This window comes from Chiloscyllium plagiosum, chromosome 6 (assembly GCF_004010195.1).
Source record: "Chiloscyllium plagiosum isolate BGI_BamShark_2017 chromosome 6, ASM401019v2, whole genome shotgun sequence".
In the NCBI taxonomy this organism is placed as follows: Eukaryota; Metazoa; Chordata; class Chondrichthyes; order Orectolobiformes; family Hemiscylliidae; genus Chiloscyllium; species Chiloscyllium plagiosum.
In genome coordinates, this window is record NC_057715.1 from 6,005,194 (window position 1) to 6,027,039 (window position 21,846).

Genomic DNA, 21,846 nt, shown 5'->3' on the forward strand with positions numbered 1-21,846 from the left:
GTGGGGAGGCTGCAGAAGGATCTAGACAGTTTGGGAGAGTGGTCCAGGAAATGGCTGATGAAATTCAACATGAGCAAATGTGAGATCATGAACTTTGGAAAAAAGAATACAAGCATGGACTACTTTCTAAACGGTGAGAAAATTCATAAAGCCAAAGCACAAAGGGATCTGGGACTGCTAGTCGAGAATTCTCTAAACAGCGGAGATTCACACGGATGATCCCTGGAATGGTAGGTCTAACATAAGAGGAACGGCTGAGGATCTTGGGATTGTATTCATTGGAGTTTAGAAGGTTAAGGGGAGATCTAATAGAAACTTACAAGATAATACATGGCTTGGAAAGGGTGGACGCTAAGAAATTGTTTCCATTAGGCGAAGAGACTAGGACTAGTGGGCACAGCCTTAGAATTAGAGGGGGTAAATTCAGAACAGAAAAACGGAGACATATTTTCAACCAGAGAGTGGTGGGCCTGTGGAATTCATTGCCGCCGAGTGCAGAGGAGGCCGGGACGCTAAATGGCTTCAAGGCCGAGATTGATAAATTCTTGATGTCACAAAGAATTAAAGGGCTATGGGGAGAATGCTGGTAAGTGGAGTTGAAATGCCCATCAGCCATGAGTAAATGGCGGAGTGGACTCGATGGGCCGAATGGCCTACTTCCACTCCTATGTCTTATGGTCTTAATCCACTGGGTATTTTTGACAAACCCCTTAGTCATGGTTTTGGGTGTTAGATGGTATCTCTCCAAAGTTCTGAGTTTGTGGATAATATCCAGTTAACTTCAATTTCTTTTTAACAAACTGTTGATAATGTCTTGAAAAACATGAAGTTACAATCTGGTCAAGATTCTATTTCAATTGGTAGGCCATAATGAGCAATAAAAACAACTAGTTATTGTTACTGCTGCTACCTTAGCTGAAATCGTCATTAAAAGGTATAGTTTCTGAAAATCATATGGTTATATCCATAATTGTAAGGATTTGCTGATGTCCTGCTTTCCCTCTCAGTAATAATCTGACAAAATCTACTAACGCTGAGCTGAATAATTCTTCCAAATGTGATATGGGTGTCAAAGGTGTCAGTTTAATTATGTCAATACTTTCTTACTACCTAACATGCTTTACAGAATTGCACTTCACAAAGTTTTAGTTCCGTAAAATACCTATTTATCAATGCTTGTGTTTTCCATATTCCTACAATGTCCCACTGTAGGAATTTGACATGCCACTCACAAATATCTCCTTACAATACCTGGGTGGTGCCATTATTCAGTGAACAATTATCCATTCTTCATCTGCAGATCCTTGGGAGTTTCCAATTCCTTATTAGTTTTTAAATGTAATGACATTCTGGGCTCACTGAGCCTGAACTTCAGCGTGAGAAGTCTGTGCTAACATACATAAATCTGGTTCTGCTTCTTAAGCCTCAATTAAGAAAACCATTCCAAATATTTCTTTTGAATTATCCTCATTCATAAAGAGGGCTTTGGCCATGCTAACATCTGCTTGTGATATTATTGTAATGTCCTTCTGGTGGTAGACAGCTTGTTCCTGTCACCACACAATGGAAAAATAACTGCTACCCATGTTTACAAATGGTTTGGTATCTTTACCCAGAGTTGGACTTTGTAATTACAGATTAAGCTATAAACTTTCAATCCAGTCAGAACATTCCCCTGAAATAAATCAACTCTGTCCACAGCTAAGTTCTTAACTACTCTGGCTACCGCTAGTCCAGACAAGATGTAACTCTTCAGTTTGACTTTAATCCAACAGGACTGCAATATACTCTCCATTTATCAACACCCTGGCTTTCAATGTGGAGGGAAAGTTAAATTCTTCTTCAGCAAAGTAGCTTTGGAGTAGCCTCTGAGTATTTTTGTATAGTTATGGGTTTGGTTGCATCAATGGAAACAAAGGTTATCGTTAATTTAGACAAAACCTTAATCCCTCTCGCCTAACCAACTGCACCTACACTTACAGCAGCGTTCACCTTCAGTTTCTCTTACAGAGAAAGCTACCGTTTCATCTATGATATTTCATTTTCATGTTCCCTTTTCAGATTCATTCTTCCAAATCCCAATAAATTCCATGGGCTTACTTCACAACTTGCAGCATGTGTTTCACTTGGGTTTCCATGAAAACGTTTAGGTCTTCGATTCTCACCTCCACCTTCAGGACTTTCCCTTCCAAAACAGAGGGGTATTCTCAGCTGCACAAGTCACTTACTTTCACTTTTGAATTTATCACGGTGAGAGAAGAATGGTTCAATTTTCTGAATCAGTTCACAATCACCAGCCATTACTTCTACACATCTAGTAGTTGCAACACTTTGCTATTCAATCTTGGCTCTCATTGCAGAAATGCTTCCAAGTTAGTCAGTCCTCGTTATCTCAGCAAAGCTGGAGTAATCACAGGCAGATAATCTTAAATTATGTAATCCCTGGACCACAATTCCCAAAGACAATCCAAGACTCCGAGGCTAAACAAGGGGGTGGAGTGGATTTCCAATCACCTTGAGCTGTAAATATTTGCAAACACACAAAGTGATGCTACCTGTGTTTGATGATATGGTAGGGGGAGGCATGCTTTTAGTAATCCTGTATCACTTACAATCTCCACTATATTTGAGCAGCATGATTGATGCAAATTCCCCTGAACAACATCAACAATGGCAAAGGTCCATGTAAAAGGCATTCCAAGTCCTTCCTGCTCAGGCTACGTATTCCACCATATTAAGAACCACACTAAACTCTTAGTGGTGTGCCATGCAGATTCTGAAAGGTCACATTACTGAAGGGACCATTTTGTTTTCTGATATATCCCACACAGGTTCATTGAAAACCGTAACTACTGGCTCAAGCCACAGCAGGGGTTATTGTCACTGTGGCCAGGATGCAAGGAAGGCCTAAAGAAATCGTTGAAGATCAAGTACAATCAGCAACCCCAGGAGCAGCATGAACAGCCTCAACATGAAGAAATCACAGCTGATGATCCGTTCATGAAGTGGTGGCAGAGGAGGCCTAGTATAGATGAGTGAAGTGCATTGCGACCACAGCCTGAAGAATTCCTGGGACATTGTTACAAAGCTGTCATCTGCTGCAGCAAGGCATGCTGGGTTACCACACGTTCCCATTGCTATCAAAGGTGAGAGCTGTGCTGTAACTATAGGTAATGGCTGCTTCCAAGGACACACTGGGCACGTGTATCAGCTCTCTCAAACATCAAGTCCCAGACATGTCAGACCACATTGTTGTATCTTGTTTCCCCAGGACAAGTGCAGTATTGTAGCCCAGGAGCGAGCTGGTTTCTCCCAGAGCAAAGCTTAGAAAATACTATTTTATAACCTGCCTGAAGAGAGTTTCAGTCGATCACTTTACATCACTACCACGTCATAGGTCTGCAGCATACAGCTTGGAACCCACCCTGATGCCTATATCCTTAAGTGTCATGAACACAGCTAAGTCCATCACACAAACCAGCCTCCCATCCACTGATTCCATCTACACTTTCCACTGCCTCAGGAAAGCAGCCAATATCAAAGACCCCTCCCAGCTTATACTCTCTTTCACCATCTTCCGTCAGGCTGAAGATACAAAACTTTGTACACACATATGAATAAATTGAAGAACAGCTTCCTTCCTGCTGTTATCAGACTTTTGAAGAGACCTCGCAAATATTAATGTTGATCTCTCTCTCTCTCTCTCTCGCTCTCTCTGTGTATGCACCATTTCTGCAGGTGAAAGACTATATTCGGCACTCTGTTCTGCTACCCTGATGTACATTTATCATTTGATCTGCCTGTATAGCACACATAACACTTTTCATTGTATTTCGGTACATGTGACAACGATGAATCAAATCATTTTAAGGGCGGGATGACTTACAAGGTCAGTTGCTGGGACACAAGGGCTACTCTCTGCAACCATGTTCGATGACTCCAATACACAATCCCCCCACAATGGACTGAGGCCAAGTGTAGGTACAACACAGCCTAGTCTTCCACCAGGCCCACTGTGGAGAAGTTCATATGCTACACGTTGAGAATATGCTGATGTTTGGATCAGCCTCGGTGGGTGGGTGGGTGGGTGGAAGGGAAACTCGCACTAAAGTCCAGGCGGGTGCGTGTCACATAATCCTTTTATTTGTGCACAACTGGAGTGAGCAAAGGGGAGGGTGTGATGGATGCCGAAGTGCTGGGAGAACAGCTTCCAAGGAGGAAGATGAGGACATTGATCAGGAAGAACATCACCTTCACCATAACAGTGTGGTGCAGAGCAATGCAGCAAAACCAGGTAGGACTTCACTGATGCCTGGTTCCTATTGATCAGAATTAAATAATCAGTTATTGACTGTAAGTTATGGCATCAAAAAGCAAGTAGCCCCTGTTCATGCCAACAAACAAATGAAGGTTTTTTTTTCCCCTGTTGTTAATAGAAGTTAACACTTTCAGCTTTTGAAGGCTTTGAAAGACAATGCTCTCACATTGAACAACTAGGCCTAACATAATAGTCATGATGTGGAGGAGCTGGAGTTGGGCTGGAGTGGACAAAAGCTAAAAATCACACAACACCAGGTTATAGTCCAACAGGTTTAATTGGGAGTACTAGCTTTCAGAGCACTGTTTCTTCATCAGGTAACTAGGAAACAGCATCATAAGTCACAGAATTTATAGTAAAAGATTTATAGTGTTTTGGATGTACTAGCTTTCGGAGTGCTATGATCTTTTGCTATAAATTCTGTGTCTTATGATCCTGCCCCACTAGTTACCTGACGAAGGAGCAGCGCTCCAAAGGCTAGTACTCCCAAATAAACCTGTTGGACAATAACCTGGTGTTGTCTGATTTTTAACTTACGTTATCGTGGGTGTGAACAGCGCTCCAAAGGCTAGTACTCCCAAATAAACCTGTTGGACAATAACCTGGTGTTGGGTGATTTTTAACTTACGTTATCGTGGGTGTGAAGGAAAGAGTAGCATTCTCTTCGACAAGGTTTGAATATAGTTTGGCAATGAGGACAGCGTAGCTGGATCTTATAGCTGTAATTATGACAGTCAGAAAACCAGGTGATAAATGTCAGGTAATAAAAATACATTTACAAGTGTGAACTTCTGTTCGCAATGAAGTGTCACTTGGGCCCTCAGTAGGTTTTCTTTTCTGTTACACTCAGACCATTTGCACTGGGAAAGGCTGCTTGTGGTTGTCAGCTTGTGCTGGTGCATAGCTGGGATTTAAATCAGTGACGGAAGCCCAGGAAGTCCCTGAAGTGGTGAGTAATACTGGCTAGCACAAGATAGAGCAAATGCAGCACTATAGACATGCAGTGCATACATAATGAGGTGAGCAGCAGAGAACTAAGATAACATGCTCCAGCTCATGGAGAGAAACCCTCCACGAAACTCCCAGAGATGGATACCTGTTGATTTTTGGCAAAATTCAGCTCATTATGCTTAATCCTTCTTCATAAACAGTCAGTATTGATGAGAAGATAATGCACCCATAAATTAATTAAAGCATTATTAATGGAAATGCTTAAGAATTTCCTGTTACATTTATAAAAGAATAACTGGAATGGGATATGGTGCATAAATTAATTTACTCAACCACTGCTCCATCCTGACAGCGAATCATTAATCTTATCCCTTACTAATCAATGAATCTAATTTAAGACTTTACCAGATGATACCATAAAACATTGCTCAGGGAACTTGCTGATTCACTTGTACTTTAGGTTAAAGCCCAGCTCTAAACAAACTACATAATCCTGAAAGGAAGACAAATAGAGCAGTATTCCAGCTCAAACAGGAACATTAATCAAGAGCAGTAGCCCATTCAGTCACAAGTTTGTTCTCGTATCTTACCTGCACTCAAGTCACTCTTCCTTGTTATAGTTTTGAAATTGCTTCAGAATTCACATTTCATAGAATCTACAACGTGGAAGCAAAGCGCATCCCACCTCCCCCACCCTATCCCTGCATTTACCATGGCTAATCCCCCTAGCCTACACATCCCTGAACACTACGGGCAATTTAGCATGGTCAATTCACCTAACCTGCACATCTTTAGACTGCGGGAGGAAACCGGAGCACCTGGAGGAAACCCATGCAGCCAAAGAGGAAAATGCCTTTGTTCAGTTTGCACGGTTTCGCAAGGGTAGGATTGAACTCGAGTCCCTGGTGCTGTGAGGCAGCAGTGCTGAGCCACTGTGGCACCCTATTTGGGGGAAAAGAGACTTCTTAATTTCTGATAGATTCTTTGCTTTTAAAAAAAATTCCTGATTTTGTTTACTTGATAAGTTTACACCCAACCTCTGCCACCAAGGGAAATAATTTCCGCCTACTTTAACATCCTAAACCGAGCAATGTGCCCTGAAGAGGTTACCCCTGACATCAGTGGGATCCAAAAAAAAAAACCAGGTCATATCCCTGCAGCTAAAAGCACTAGTGGCAGAGACAGAGGTGGCCACTGGCCCCTGCAAATTGAGAAATTCTGTAGCAAGCTAAAATTTACCCCAAAACCTTGGAATTGTTGTCAACACAAGTGGAAGGATCACAGGGCTTGTGAAGCACCAACTACTAGTGGAGGCATGCAATAATAGGTCTCTCCCATAATAGGGAGAAAGTGAGGACTGCAGATGCTAGAAATTAGAGTCAAATAGTGTGGTGCTGGAAAAGCACAGCCAGGCAGGCAGCATCCGAGGAGCGGGACCATCGACGTTTCAGTCATGAGCTCTTTGTCAGGAAGATGAAGAGCTTATGCTCGAAACGTCAACTCTCCTGCTCCTCGGATGCTGCCTGACCGGCTGTGCTTTTACCACACTCTTCCACTCTGTCCCACAACAGCATGGTTCAAATAAGAGAAAGGATAACATTGATCTTGTGCATTGCCATCACAATAACAAAATCTAGCAAGTGCAAAGAAACACTCTGCCTAGTCATACAACATTCCCTTGTCTGTTACTTTAGACAAGTTATTAACCCATTTAAAAATCAGTGGATGTGGATACCTACATTAAAATTGCAGATTGACATTGGTCTCAGAAATTGGACCTGAAAAATTGCAGAAGCATAGTAATTTGGCAATGGAATAGCTTATCTGTGCAGGTACTGGTTGCACTGATAAATTAGTGGGGTTCTTTATTGTTGTGTCTGGGGCAGGTGGAGGGTAGGTCCCTTCAGTATGAAAACGAGACGTCTATTCCAAGGAGTGTATCTAGATATTATGTGGCTGTTGATTCTTTGGCAGCAGCTGCCCATTAGGGAAAAAGAAAATCCCTGCTGTGGAGCAGGAGTTCTGTGACTTCACAATTCAATATATTTGGTTAAGCATGTCCCAACCTCCCCAAATTAATCCACATTTCTCCCTGGAGGTGTGCCCAGTTCCCCAGCACTGTGCTGACATATTACTCAAAATGCATTGTCCAGAAGTGTGCGTGTGTGTGTGTCTGTGTGCAGTGAGAGTGTAATGGGGGCATGAGGTGGGGGTGGGGGTGGGGGCAAGCTCGTCATGTTGATGTCACTGGAGAAGCCATCCAGAATCCAGGCTAATGTTGTGGGTGAATGGTTGCACGTCTTGGCACGGTAGATGAATACACTTGAATTGAATAAAAAATTGGAATAATAGCCTGATCTAATGGTGACTGTATAAGTACTTAAGTTTTGAGAAGATTTGTAGCTCAGGTTGATTAGAAGCCTGTAAGTTAGCTCGCTGAACTGCAAGGTTTGTTTTCAGACATTTTGTCACAAAGATGAGGTAACATCATCAGTGAGAGTCTCCGGTGAAGTGCTGGTGGTATGTCCCGCCGTATAGGTCTTGGTTTCTTCAGGTGGGTGATGTCATTTCCGTTTTTTTTCCCCAAGGGAAGGTAGATGAGATCCAAGTTGATGTGTTTTTTGGAGTTTTGATTAGAATGCCATGCCTCTAAGAATTCTCGTGCATGCCTCTGTTTTGCCTGTCCTAGGTGGTGTGTGTTGTCCCAATCAAAGCGGTGACCTTCTTTGTCTGTATGTGTGGAAACTAGTATTAGTGTGTAACCACTATAGATTTAGCAGATGTGTTTTTAACAGCAATGTCTTTTAGGGAAGGAAATCAGTAGCCTGTAACTAGAAATGGGCAATAAAATGGACTCAACTAGCAATGTACGCATCCCATGAGTGAATAAAAAATATGATTGAGCCGGTATTTGTCAAGCTGAAACCAGATATCATCTCTTTTATGTTAGTCCTATAGATAATAAAGCCTAGTGCCTCCTCATAACATTTGAATGATCTCTTAGTTGTCATCATTTAGAAAGTTTTATTATTTTCTGTCCAAAGTGGTGATCTTACATTTGATATATTGATTTCAATTTGCCATCATTTTACCCATTCATTTAATCCACAATAATTGGTTTGTAATCTTGTGTTTCCAAGAATACCGCTTATAATACCACTTTTGTGTCATCAGCAAAAGTGCATTTTACAGCTTTATATTGCATCTTTTAATTCATTAATGAATAACTAATATTGGAGAACAAAATCAGGTATTTTGTGGGACACCACGTGAAATTTTGCCAATTGGAGTCGCTGCCCATTATCCAGTTCTATTTCCTATTGTTAAACCAGTTTTCTAAACAGTTCAATTATCTATCTTCAATTCCAGGAGCTTCAATCTTACCCAACAGTCTCTGATCAAATTTCTCCCAGAGGTCCATGTAAATAGCATCCTCTGACATTCCCTATCCACTACTTCAGTCAGCTTTTCAAAACCTTCACAACACATGACGTGCCCGTTACAAATCCACACTGGCTCTTTTGGATTACTGTTCTTTTCATGGATTCCTAGAATCTGGGGGTCACTAACAAGGTCTCTAACATTGGCTCACCCAGGCTGTGGTGAGCCACATTCTTGAACTGCTACTGTTCATGCAGTCCATTTGGTACCCAGGCTGCTGTTGGGAACAAGGCCCAGGACTTTGAGCCAGCAACAATGAAGTAGCAATGAGATATTTCCAAATCAGATAGTTTATGATAGGGAGGGAAATATTCAGGTGAGCAGAGTTCCTCAGCACCTGCCACGCTGTTCTTAAATGTGTTCAATCACCCCACCCTTCATTACGAACATCAGCAATTCTGCAAACAATACATTTTAAGTTAACCAATCTATAATTTCTTAGTTACTCTTTGTCATCTTTGTAAAATTCCACATATCACTGTGCTACTAAAGAAAGCTTCTAAATTAAGAGAATTTTGGAAGATTATAGTCAGGGCACTGCAATGTTCTCATCTACCACCATCAAAACTACAAAGCCATCCTGCCCTTTGTATTTTGACACTCTTTAGGATTATTACTTTTATTCATTAGGATAATTTTACTTACAATCCATTTGGAATGTTTCTGTTCTGATTTAATATTATTTTTCTTATGATATTGAACATACTAGATGCTTCCTCCCCTCTAAATATTAACACTAAGTAATTATTCAGCAGGCGGAATCTTATAGTGAGGCCCATCTTGACAGTTGAAGCATCTTTCTAACAAGTGGTATGGTGAGTTTCTCCCACAGCAGTGAGCTGCCATTTAAGGGGGATTGTTGCATGTTAAATATCTCATTAGCAACCCATCTTGCTTCATCAATGTTCAGCCTTCTGTCTTACTTTCCAAACAAGCTAAAGGCCAAGACAAATCACTATGGAACCCAGAGTGCGTACCTGGTGAATTCAGCTCACCATTCGCTCCAAGGGACTTCCATTTTGGACACCAGGCACCATCATCTCAGGACACACTCCATGGGCACTGGCCACACAAACCCACAGCAACAGACAATGGCATTCGACACGTGGCATCCTCTAAGAACCTTCATGACACATCTCTTTCCCACTTTCAGGGTACTTTGAATCATACTGCACAGAAACAGACCTCTCTGTCTAACTCATCTGCACTAATCAGAGAGCCCAATCTGACATAGCTCCATTTGACAGCACTTGTTCCAAATTCCTCTAAACCCTTCCTAATCATGTACCCACCCAGGTGCCTTTTAAACGTTGTATTTGTACCAGCCACTTCCTCTGGCAGCTCATACACGCACCGCCCTCTGTGCGAAGTTGCTGCCTTTCAGGTCCCTTTTATTGCTTTCCCCTCTCACCTGAAACCTACGCCCGCTAGGTTTGCACTCCCCCACTCTCGGAAAAAGACCTTGGCTATTCATCTATCCGGTCCTCTCATGATTTTATAAACCTGTACAAAGGTCACACTGCAGCCTCCAATGTTCCAGGGAAAATAGCCCCACCCTATAGCTCAAACCCTCCAATCCCTGTAAACGTTTTCTGCCCTATTCAGCAAATATTTTTGTAATCTCTCCAGCAAGGATCCAGTTCGGTCAGACAGATACATCCAGTTTACGGATTGGACTAAGCTGCATTTCCAGGCTCTTCATCTCACGCACACACACTCAGGGGTTCGGGATTAGGATACAGAGCTCAATGAGCAGCCATGATTATACTAAATGATGGAGCAGGCCATAGGTGGTTGAATGGCCTGCTCCTGAAGTCTACATTGCTATAAGTGCCCTTGATGGTCCAAAACCTCCACGTAAGCTGCCATTCTCTTGCTCAATTACTTTGACAACTGTAACACGTGACCTTTAAATCAATCTGAATTCTTTGCCACTGCTGACTTTAACCTTAAAGATACGATACAATGAAACAAAAGCATTGTGTTACTGAGTGTTCATGGTGTGTAAAGAACTGTGATCCTACACAGGACCATTGAGAGACGGGAAACAGTAAGGACAAGCTGCTGATCTAACCTCAATGTCTCAACACGCCAGCAGGAAACTAAAACTTGGACTTCTGCCCGATTCAGGTATAATTTTGCATGTTGCTCTAGCAGGCTCCATAAGAGTTATCCCAGAATTACCAATTCAAGTCAACGTCCCATCATCCAGAACTGGAAATGATGGAAATGTAACAATATGAAGGCAGAGAAAGCCGGCAGGAGAGAAATTAGGAACAGTCCTCGATAGGATGGAAGATGGGAGTAATTAAATCACAAAAGGGTTGATGGTGGAATGTAAAAAGGGAATGGTAATAGAACAGGTAAAGAAACAAAAGATGGGTCTAAGTGGGTGGAAATTGTGGTAACAGAATCATTATCAAACAGGAACAAAAAATGGACAAATAAGTTATGGTGTGAAATTATTGCATTCAGTAATGAATCTGGAAAGCAGTAAAGCTTCTAAATAAAATATCAGGTATGATTCCATGAGCTTTTCAGTTCCATTCAAATGAGTGTAGGATGCTGTGGATACACATCTCAGAATGGATAGGGAATTAGAAACACAGCCGATTGGAAGCTCAGGGTCATGTTAGTAGTATGAATGTAAATGCTTCACTAAGCAATCATCCTACTCGCCTTTGGCCTCTCTGGTGTAGTTCAGAGTAAATCATGAACAAACAATACAATCTCACTGAAAGAAGAGCAAATAAATTTTCACCTGGAGGGCCTGTCTGGACCCGTGGGAGATGGGAAGGGTGGAGGCTTAAAGGTTTGTGGAGTGAAGGTGCTCCCACAAGAAAGGAGGGTGAAGGCAGAATTGCAGAAATATGATTCACAATATTGCTGACAGTGTGGGTGAATCTTCACAGGAGAATAATGGAAGCACATCAGAAACAATACAACAGAAACATGGGAACAGATTAGACCAATCAGCCTTTTGAGGCTGCCCTGCCATCAATAAGATTGTCGGATAAATTAATCAGATTGTAGTCTCAACTCCATTTTTATGTCCACCCACCCATAATCCATCAGTCTCTTATTTATCAAAAATTTAACTAATTCAGCCTTGAACAAATTCATTCACCTAGCATTCACTAGTTTCGATGGAAATGAATTCTGCAGAGCCATGGTCCTTGGGAAAAAAAAAATCTCCTTAATCTCGAAGATGGAAAAAGAGAGAACTCATTCTTAAACTATCTCATCTTCACCACAAGAGGAAACTTTGTATTCTCCCCTTCAAATTCCCTCACAATCTTACATGTTTCAAATAAGATTGTGTCTCGTTGTTATAAACTTGAATAGTGGGGGTTCAATCAGACAAATGTTAGATTACTTCCAGTGTGGAAACAGGCCCTTCGGCCCAACAAGTCCACACTAACCCTCTGAAGAGCAACCCACCCAGACTAACACTACGGGCAATTTAGCACGGCCAATTCACCTTACCTGCACATTTTTGGACTGTGGGAGGAAACCGGAGCACCCGGAGGAAATCCACGCAGACACAGGGAGAATGTGCAAACTCCACACAGACAGTTGCCTGAGGTGGGAATTGAACCCAGGTCTCTGGCATTGTGAGGCAGCAGTGCTAACTGCTATGCCAGTGTGCCGCCCATGTTCTTCACAAGATCAGCCCTTCATCCCAGTAATGAGCCGAATAAACTTTCACTGAACTGCTTCTAACACAATTAAATAAGGAGATCACAAATGTGCACATTTATGTCTCACTGATGCTTTCATATAATAGCAGCAATATTTCTCTACTTTTATATGCCATTCCCTATCAAGAAAGTCAACATCCCATTCATCTTCGCATCACTTGCTGTGTCTGCACATTGACCTATTCTGATTCATGAGGGCTTGAAATATGAAAGAGTGTGTGTGTGTGCGCGCGCATGCGTGTGCGTGTGTATTGGAGTGGAGAGGGAAAAAAAGAGTGCTTTTCAAAAAAAAATGGTAAGGTGCCGGTGTCAGACTGGGGTGGAAAAAGTTAACAATCACACAACACCAGGATGATAACCTGCTGTTGTGTGATTTTCTAAAATATTTTCAGGAAGAGACATAGATGTAGGTAGCCAGGTAGGTAGAAAATTAGACAAATGAGGGCAAAAATAAAGCCATAAGATTGAAGGGCGAGTTGCATGAGACAGGAAAAGACTGAAACAAAGTCAGTCTATGAGAAGCATGTTTGTGGATATTTGGAAGGAAGCAGAAATAGACTGAGATTTTCGGGAACTACGATTAGGAGACCATGGTTGGAAGATCTCCAGAGAAGATGACATTATTGACAGTCTACGTCCATGGGCAGCAAAAGGTGTTGTCCGAGCACTGACATTCAGTATCTGCATCACAAGAGGTCCATTCATTCAGTAAAAACAAGTCCAATGATAATACTTACATTGGACTCAAAAGAATGGAGTGTGGCAGGTTAGGCTTGGCTCAGTATAAAGATTTTCTGACGGTATGGGACTGTTTTTAAACAGAAAGACTACAGCACCAATCTCTAATTTACCTTGAATACATATTTAAGCTCAAAGTGAAACTCTGTGACAACTAGTCAATTAATTCAATTTCCCAGCTCTTCCATCACAGCCCTGTAAATTTTTCCTTTAAGTACAGATCGAATTCCCTTCTGAAAATTGCAGTCAAATCCGTTTCCATCATTCTTTCAGGCAGTGCCCACCCAGCTCATCACAACTCACTGTGTAACAAAACAAAATCCACATTTCCCCTACAGTTCTTTGCTAATTGTCTTAATTTTATGTCCTCTGTTACTGACTACCCATCATTGTGTTTTGGGTCTTCATGAGATCTACTCTAATGCTTACAGCTTCTTGCTTCAATATAATATCTTGTTCTCTCTGCAAATCCATTCAGGCTTGACTAATAGCACAAAATAATGAAACAACTGTTGAACAACTGAAAACTCCACATTGCAAACTGATTGTCCTTACTTATACCATTAGAAGGGCTCATTAGATTTTGTTCATCTCAGCTAGGGTAGTAACAAAGGCATCACAATTTCCCTCAGCAAATAGCTAAGAGGGAGAATACTTACATGTCCTCTAAGGAATGAAAAAACAAATACATCACAGATTCCGAAGAACATTGGAAATACGCAGGAGACTGGTCATATTGTGGCAAAGACAAGATACAAAGTAAGCTGAAAGCATGAAATATGCAAATATAGAGAAGCAACTAAAGATCATACCACGAATGCAGAAAAAAAAATCTCAAGATCCTTCACAGGAGTAAACTCAGACCAACTAGGACAGACACACAGATATCCTGCTGATGAAGACCTTGGGTATCTGTGGTATGGAGTCCAGCACCTTAAAAGGAATGCTTTATCTAGAATATAGCTGCATTTTCTGAAAATGACCCAAGTAGAACACAGTTACAGAAAAAGCAAGACAACAAACAGCTACTCACACAAGAGGCTACAAGGTAAAACAGTCTTTAATTTAAAAAGTTAAAAGTCCCACAACACCAGGTTATAGTCCAACAGGTTTATTTGGAAGCACTAGCTTTCGAAGCACTGCTCCTTAATCAGGTGGTTGTACAATTTTGTTTTTAAATTTTAAATAAAGTGCAAGGTGTTCCCAGGGGGGAAAACCAAGTGTTTCTGAAGTAGCCTTTTGGTGAGAGAATACAGAAATGATCATTTTAAAATTGCAGCCAGCTTTTCCGCACCTAGACATTGCTTTATGGGAGAGGTCTTTTCTACATCTACACGATGGTGGTCCAGCCGGTCTTATCTCTACACAATGAGTACCAGGAGTTGTCTTGTTAAATCTGCTTGCTGCTTTGCACAGACATAACTTCCTATCCTGGACTTTCTCCTCTTCCTCTTGCTGCTCTTTGCTGGCACTCACTTCACTGCTTTCTTAGTGCCCTTCTCGGGAACTTGTCCTTTCTTTTCCTCACTTGTGGTGACAGCCAACTTCAGGCTATCTTTCTCGTCAAAAGAAGTCACAGGCTGGTCTGTTTTGACTTACCTCATCCTGCGTTAAGGGTTTTTCCTTGTAGCTCTCTTCCCATTTCTCAATGTGGCATTCTATGGGTCTGTCTCCCTCTCCAAACAGCCACTTAATTTACATTTGCAACCATTTTATGGGCGGCACAGTGGTTAGCACTGCTGCCTCACAGCGCCAGAGACCCGGGTTCAATTCCCACCTCAGGCAATTGTCTGTGTGGAGTTTGCACATTCTCCACATGTCTGCGTGGGTTTCCTCCCACAGTCCAAAAATGTGCAGGTCGGGTGAATTGACCATGCTAAAGTGCCTGTAGTTTTAGGTGTATGGGGAATGGGTCTGGGTGGGTTGCTCTTCAGAGGATCGGTGTTGACTTGTTGGGCCGAAGGGCCTGGTTCCATACTGTAGGAAATCTAATCTAATCTAATCATTTTTGATTATATCAGCCCTCTTTTGAAAACAGATTTTTGAGTTACACTTTGGGGTTCTCACCCCTGGTCAGAGCACTGGACTATTCAACACACTGTCTATAGTCAACAGTGCAAATACATGGTCCAGGACTTAAAATAAAAGGTATGCTGCAAGTAACTCTCCAACTCAATGTCAGAGAACCTATATTTGTACTCCTAAATCATAAAATTCCCACTTTGAGTATGAATGACGTCCTTAATCCCAATCTTAATTTAGAAGGACTCAAATTAATTAAATTCAACAAAAAAAAAAGCAGCCCTGTAACAGTTAGTTATGGATCAGCAAACCAAAGGAACATTCCGTTAAGGAACAGCCAGTTGTGAAATGTCCCAAAGACAGGCATGCTGGCACAATGGTTAGCACTGTTGGTTCACAGTGCCAGGGACCTGTTCGATTTCAGCCTCAGCTGGCTGACTGTGTGGAGCTTGCATATTCTCCCCGTGTCTGCATATATCTCCACGGAAACCACAGGTGAGAAGGGATAGTCAATATCCAAAGAGCCAGGATACATCTAAACAAGTTTACCTGGTTCTGACATAGAGGAAACTACAAAAAAAAACAGGACAGCGGTTGTCTACAAACAGAAGTTCAAAAGCCTTCCAGGTGGAGCAACTGCCACCATCTTCTAACATTAATAATTCTAATGGGATGGGAAAAGAAGCTTGAGGAAGATGTTGCATAAGAGTGTAATGGTCTGGGAAGGTCGATACTGTGGAGTACCTCAAATATCACCAATAATGTAGTCACACACATTTATTAGAGAACAGATTAGGATCTCAAGACAATACGGACGACCATCGAGTCCCCCTCTGTAGCAGCGTCTATCATTTCAGTGTAATTTGTACTTAGTTTCTAACATGTAATTAATTACAGTTTCTTGAAGACAGTCAAATGGATGACCTCTACCACCCCGGACCACCTGGCTCTTGTAAATCTCTGCTGAAAAAGAAGATGGCGACAACAAAACTAACCACATGGCAAGCAATAATGTGGTCAGCCTTAGATAACAACATGCGGATTGCTCAAAAATAAACTGGAGAATTCAAAAGATGAAACTCCAAATTAAAGCTTCAGGATGATGTTACGAAGCACTTTTAGGAAGGCCAGGATAAAGCTAGAGCTCTGTCTGCTTATACAAGCTGAAAGAATGGAAAACAAAGACAGACTGATGGATTTCTGAAAGCAAGAGTGTGAAGGGTCACAAGAGTTAATAATGGAAAATGAAGGTAAGACACAGATCAGCTATGATCAAATGAAATGCTGCGGTAGGCGAAAGGGACTGGTTAGTGTGTTCCTGTGGTTATGCTTCTAAATTCTTGCAATTTTTTTTAACTCATTCACAGGATGTGGGCGTCACTAGCTAGGTCAGCATTTATTGCCCATCCCTAATCACCCAGAAGGCAATTAAGAGTCAAACACATTACTGTGGTTCTGTAGTCACATGGAGGCCAGACCAGGTAAGGATGGCAGATTTCCTTTACTGAAGGACATTAGTGGACAAGGTTTATTTTTCCAAACAATCGAGAAAGGTTTTATGGTCATCATTAGACTCTTAATCCAGATTTATAATCAAATTCAAATCCAACCATCTGTCAAGGTGGAATGCTAAGGGGTGGATCTAGCATTTACTCACGAGGGACATAGACTCTCCAAATGAAAAATGTAACTCAGTGACTCTTTGTATGTGGTGCAATTGAACAGGATGAAATCCATTCACAAATGGCAGAGGTAAATACAGACAGAGAGGTAGCTGCCTTTCTGTGCAGTATGTTGGTTCAGCGACATCAAGGTTCTAGTAGGACAATAATGTGGAATGTTGTGTTGATTAAACATCAGAGCAATCACATCTCCTTGACGATGCCACTGGGCTACATCCACCATCTAGAGATACTTTAACTAAAAAAGCAAAAACCCAAGACACAACAAAACAAAAATGAAGTTCTGTGAGAACAATCCTTCCCAAGTCAGAAACATTCAACAATGATTCGAGTGCCAAGATTAACTTTTGGTCTCAGTTAGTGTTTAAAGCAAACATTAAATTATTCAGGCAATGTTTTACTGCCACACCCTTCATTTTCAAGTCCAACCTCTCTCACAATTATTTGAAATAGAAAGATTCACTGCCAACATTTCCCACACAGAACCAGCAGCAGACAGTATTGAAAACTTTGATTTCTGCAACAGTACTTAATTCCCAAATACATTCATAGATTGCACAAATGAATGCCCAATGATGTCAGTTACCTGAGAGGTTACTCCATCTTGTCATGTTTTAATATCATTTCTCTTTTCACTTTGTACTGCCTCCCATAACTGCATATGATTTTGATAAGCAACAACAAATCTGAAACTCGATACCATATACTTTTCTCTGACAACTGATAATCACAGACTAACATGGCACAACGGTGTTCATTAGAGATCAAGGTGTGTTAAACTCACCCAGTTCATATTGCCATTTGCACAAGAGGTATAGAGCAGTCCCCTCAATATTTCCACCTCTGAATCAGCTAATTTAATGCAATGTTACTTACTTTATCCTCTACATATATCAACTTGTAAAAGTCCAAACGAAAATGTAAATTTTCTTGCTGTAAAATATGGCCACTGGAGATTAGGGAAGTACTGATTCTGAGTCACAATCTGTACCAAAGTGTTTCTGGGAGTGTCACACCCATGTTGCTGCAGGCCAATGATTGCACCCAATTGCACACATGCAAATTTTGTAGGTAAGCAATTGGTTTCATGAAACTGCAAATAGGTAAGAGAACAGCAGGGAGCATATCCACAAAGCAAAGAGTAAAAGGCTGGAGCAAGCCAGACAATTCCAGTTACTGACAGCCTGCTGCTACAGATGTTCCTGTCTGGACATGCAGAAGGTCTGAAAGCTGCCTGATCAGGACACTTTTCAACGCTGTAAAAAAGCAAAGGAGCATGGAACAAACTGGACTTTGAGGTCTCAATGCCTTCTTCAGTTATGAAGTAATAAGTGCCCCAAAACATTTTTCACTTTCAGTTTCCTTTGGTCGCAATAACTGTCATGTGAAAGCCTTTTTTTTAAGTAAATGTAGTAAATCATAAATTAGAAAAAAAAAGACATGGTTTCCTGTTATTAAAATATATAATTATGATTAGGTAGCACCTTTCATAATTTTAGAACCACCCAAACTGCTTCACAGCTGATAAATAGCTTTTGAAGGGTTCTGTGTTGCAATTTCAGAAACATTACAAACAGTAAAATCCCACAAATGCCAACTGAATAATGTCTGGGCACTTGTCAGTGTCTAGGTGCATCTTGATTCCAAACTCCTGTTGACTTCAAGATGAAGGTGTTGTTTTGAGCCACTGTTGACATTGATTTATAGATAAATGGTTAGAAAGTGTAATTTTAGAATTGATATTTATAATCAATTTGGCTCAGTGACAGACATCACAAAGTCTGTGTTATATGAGGACACAGCTCTGCGATCTGTGGGGAACTAGACCTTGGATCATTGCCATGTGATTAGATCTGGGCCAGTGGAGCAGAAACCTGAACTCACTGGATTAGAATAATGTATTTGTGCTCTACGCTGTAATATTTGAGAAAACTGTCTTCCATCATGGAGTACTCAATAACGTCATGAACGCCTTCAGAACCTGACTGGAGACAGAGAGCTAAAGCACTGATGCAGTAAAAGCAGAAACCTGGGTGAAAAAAAAACACAGGCCTGAGGGAGAAACAGAGTTCATGCTGAATTTTCATCTGGGAGGTGGGAATCCAGAGTTGGGGAATCTCCGCTCTGGCAGTGCTGGGCAAGAATGGTGACATGGACAAGTCCAAACTCTCTCAAAATATTCTAAGAAGATAGCCTAGATCCTAACTTATTCTTATTTTGAAGGCAAATGTAAAATGCCATGTTCCAGATGCAGCACAACTGGTCAAACTACTCGACGTTAAGCAAAACACAATTTATATTAACACTGTCATTAAAAATACAACCATATGGAGGGGATTCCAGATTTAAAAAGGTGGGCGGCACGGTGGCACAGTGGTTAGCACTGCTGCCTCACAGCGCCGGAGACCCGGGTTCAATTCCCGCCTCAGGCGACTGACTGTGTGGAGTTTGCACGTTCTCCCCGTGTCTGCGTGGGTTTCCTCCGGGTGCTCCGGTTTCCTCCCACAGTCACAAAGATGTGCAGGTCAGGTGAATTGGCCATGCTAAATTGCCCGTAGTGTTAGGTGAAGGGGTAAATGTATGTAGGGGTATGGGTGGGTTTCGCTTCGGCGGGTCGGTGTGGACTTGTTGGGCCGAAGGGCCTGTTTCCACACTGTAAGTAATCTAATCTAATCTAATCTAATCAAAGAAAGAGGAATTTAGAATAACCTAACTGTTGGAAAACTTAACAGATTATTAGATACATTAACTATTACTATTTAACTGTCCCATTTTAGTAACATCTCAAAAACCCACCCCTTGGCAAAAAGGAAATTTCAGACACAGATTCTCACATGCAGTTCTCCAATCCAGGAGGAATAACATCAAGAGAAAATTCAGAGAGAGTAGCAGCCTGGAGACATTCACTGAAGCTTCCAACTCTGTTGAGACTCCAACAGCTTCTGAAGCTCCTGAAAAAAAGCCAAAACCCAGAAATCGTGATCTGTGGGAGCCAACCACACCCACTAATAAACAAAAACCCAAGACAACCCAAGCTGTTTACTCAAGTGGTCTTCTGTAGCCAGCTCAGTACCTCTGCCTTACAACCTCTCCTCAAACTAAAACTAGGACAAAATACACCTCTTAAAATGATAACATCATCACGATAGACTGCAATGGAATTGGTGTCTCCCATGCCAAAACAGAGATAAAAATGATAGCATAAACAAAGGTGGATCAAACCATCCTTGGGAGTCATGACAGATAAAATGTCCACTTCTGCTACCATCTTTGTGTCTCAAGAAATGCAAGGTTTCCAGTGAAGGAAATATGACTCTGTACAATATAGAAGCAGGCCATTCAACCCATTGAGTCTACACTGCCCCTCTGAAGAGCATCCCACCCAGATCCCTATAACCCTGCATTTCCCATGGCTAATCCATCTAACTTATGTATCCATGGACACTGTTCACAAGTCAACATGGCCAACACACCTAACCTGCACATCTTTGGACCATGGGAGAAAACTGGAACACCTGGGGAAAACCCACGCAGACCGGGGAGTACGTGTAAACTCCATACAGAGAGTTGGCTGAGGGTGGGACCGAATCTGGGTCCCTGGCGCTGTGAGATTGGAAGTGTTGGCTGAACATCAAACCTGAAGTGGTTAGTGAAATAACTCCACGAAGCCCTGTATCTCATGGGCTTTATTCACACATGCATTATAAATGGCACTCATCCAGTTCCCTCAGAGACAGCTTTGGGGGGGGGGGGGGTGAACAACAGGATGTCTGACACACCTGTCTAAATCTGTCAGCCAGGGCTCCCTGATTGGACCATATTCTTTGAGGTCCACTTAGCTGACTGTGTTAAAATCAGTATAGCTAGTCTATCATTTTTGTCATCAGCTTAATGTTGCTGCGTAAGTCGGCACAGTATGACCTCACACTCCATTGCATGTCACTTGACTATATGTTCTGATGCCTAAGGAAACACAATTCTGAGTGACCGAACTTGCTTCTGCACTCCCTTGCAAGGGGCTGAACACTCCCATCTGAACTTGTAGCAGTTCACAGCACCTCCAAATGTGCATGATCATTCAGGCAGCTGTCCACTTTTTGCCCTCAACTGAACTGCCCTTCCCACCCGCTCTCACCCTACAGAGGAGGCCAGTCACTGAGCACTTCCATCACCAGCACCAATTCATCCCAGGATATGTGTGTCCCCTCAAGGAGTTCTGGCCCCTGAGAACATTAAGATACAATATCGAAATATGCCACATTACACAGTGGTTCATTACAGTGACTCAGTGGTTAGCACCTCTGCCTCACAGTACCAGGGACCCAGGTTCGATTTCAGCCTCGGGTGACTGTCTGTGTGGAGATTGCACATCCTCCCCACGTCTTCTTGGATTTTCTCCCTCAGTTCAAAGGTGGGCAGGCTGGGTGATTTGTCCATGCTAAATTGACTATAGTGTTCAGGGATGTGTAGGTTAGGTGGATTAGTCAGGGGGTAAACGTAGAGGAATGGGTTTGGGTGGGATATTCTTCGGTGGGTCGGTGTGGACTTGTTAGACTGAAAGGCCTGTTTCCACACTGTAGGAAGTTTAGTTAAGCTGAGGCCACCATGCCTGGAAGTAGTGAACACTTGTAACTGGATGGTAAGTTATTACCCTCTCTCTATCATCTAAGGATGTCAAACAAATGGTGCAACATTAAAGATTCATTGAGTAACTTTGAATGTCTCCAGGGCAATCTCTTAAGATCTTCTCTGGTGTCTCAGATAAGTCTTTGTAAGATGTGTCTATCTTTAGGAGCTAAGGAATCACTCATATATCAGGAGGAGGAGGGCAAAAACTACATGGAGGTCAGAGACAGTGGGCGGTAATCATTAAGGCACATTGCATGTGCTTTCTTCCGTACAGGGATGATGGTGGTCATCTTGAAGCAGGTGAAGACTCTGGATTGTAGGAGTTTATAAAATTCCTTAGGATGGGGGATTTTTAGGCTGGGGG

At 41.9% G+C, this 21,846-nt stretch overlaps 1 protein-coding gene across 2 annotated transcripts in view; it reads right to left on the bottom strand.

The window, feature by feature from the left end:
• LOC122550440 (ETS-related transcription factor Elf-1-like) overlaps window positions 1–17,834 on the bottom strand; it is a 140,696-nt gene extending 122,862 nt beyond the window's left edge. Inside the window, exon 1 of one of the 2 annotated variants that reach the window (XM_043691174.1) lies at window positions 17,730–17,834. The gene's annotated coding sequence lies outside the window, so the exon portion shown is untranslated. Of the gene's footprint in view, window positions 1–17,637; window positions 17,655–17,729 lie in introns of those variants that run through there. The other variant, XM_043691175.1, reaches the window with a different exon arrangement.
• Window positions 17,835–21,846: the final 4,012 nt, after the last annotated feature.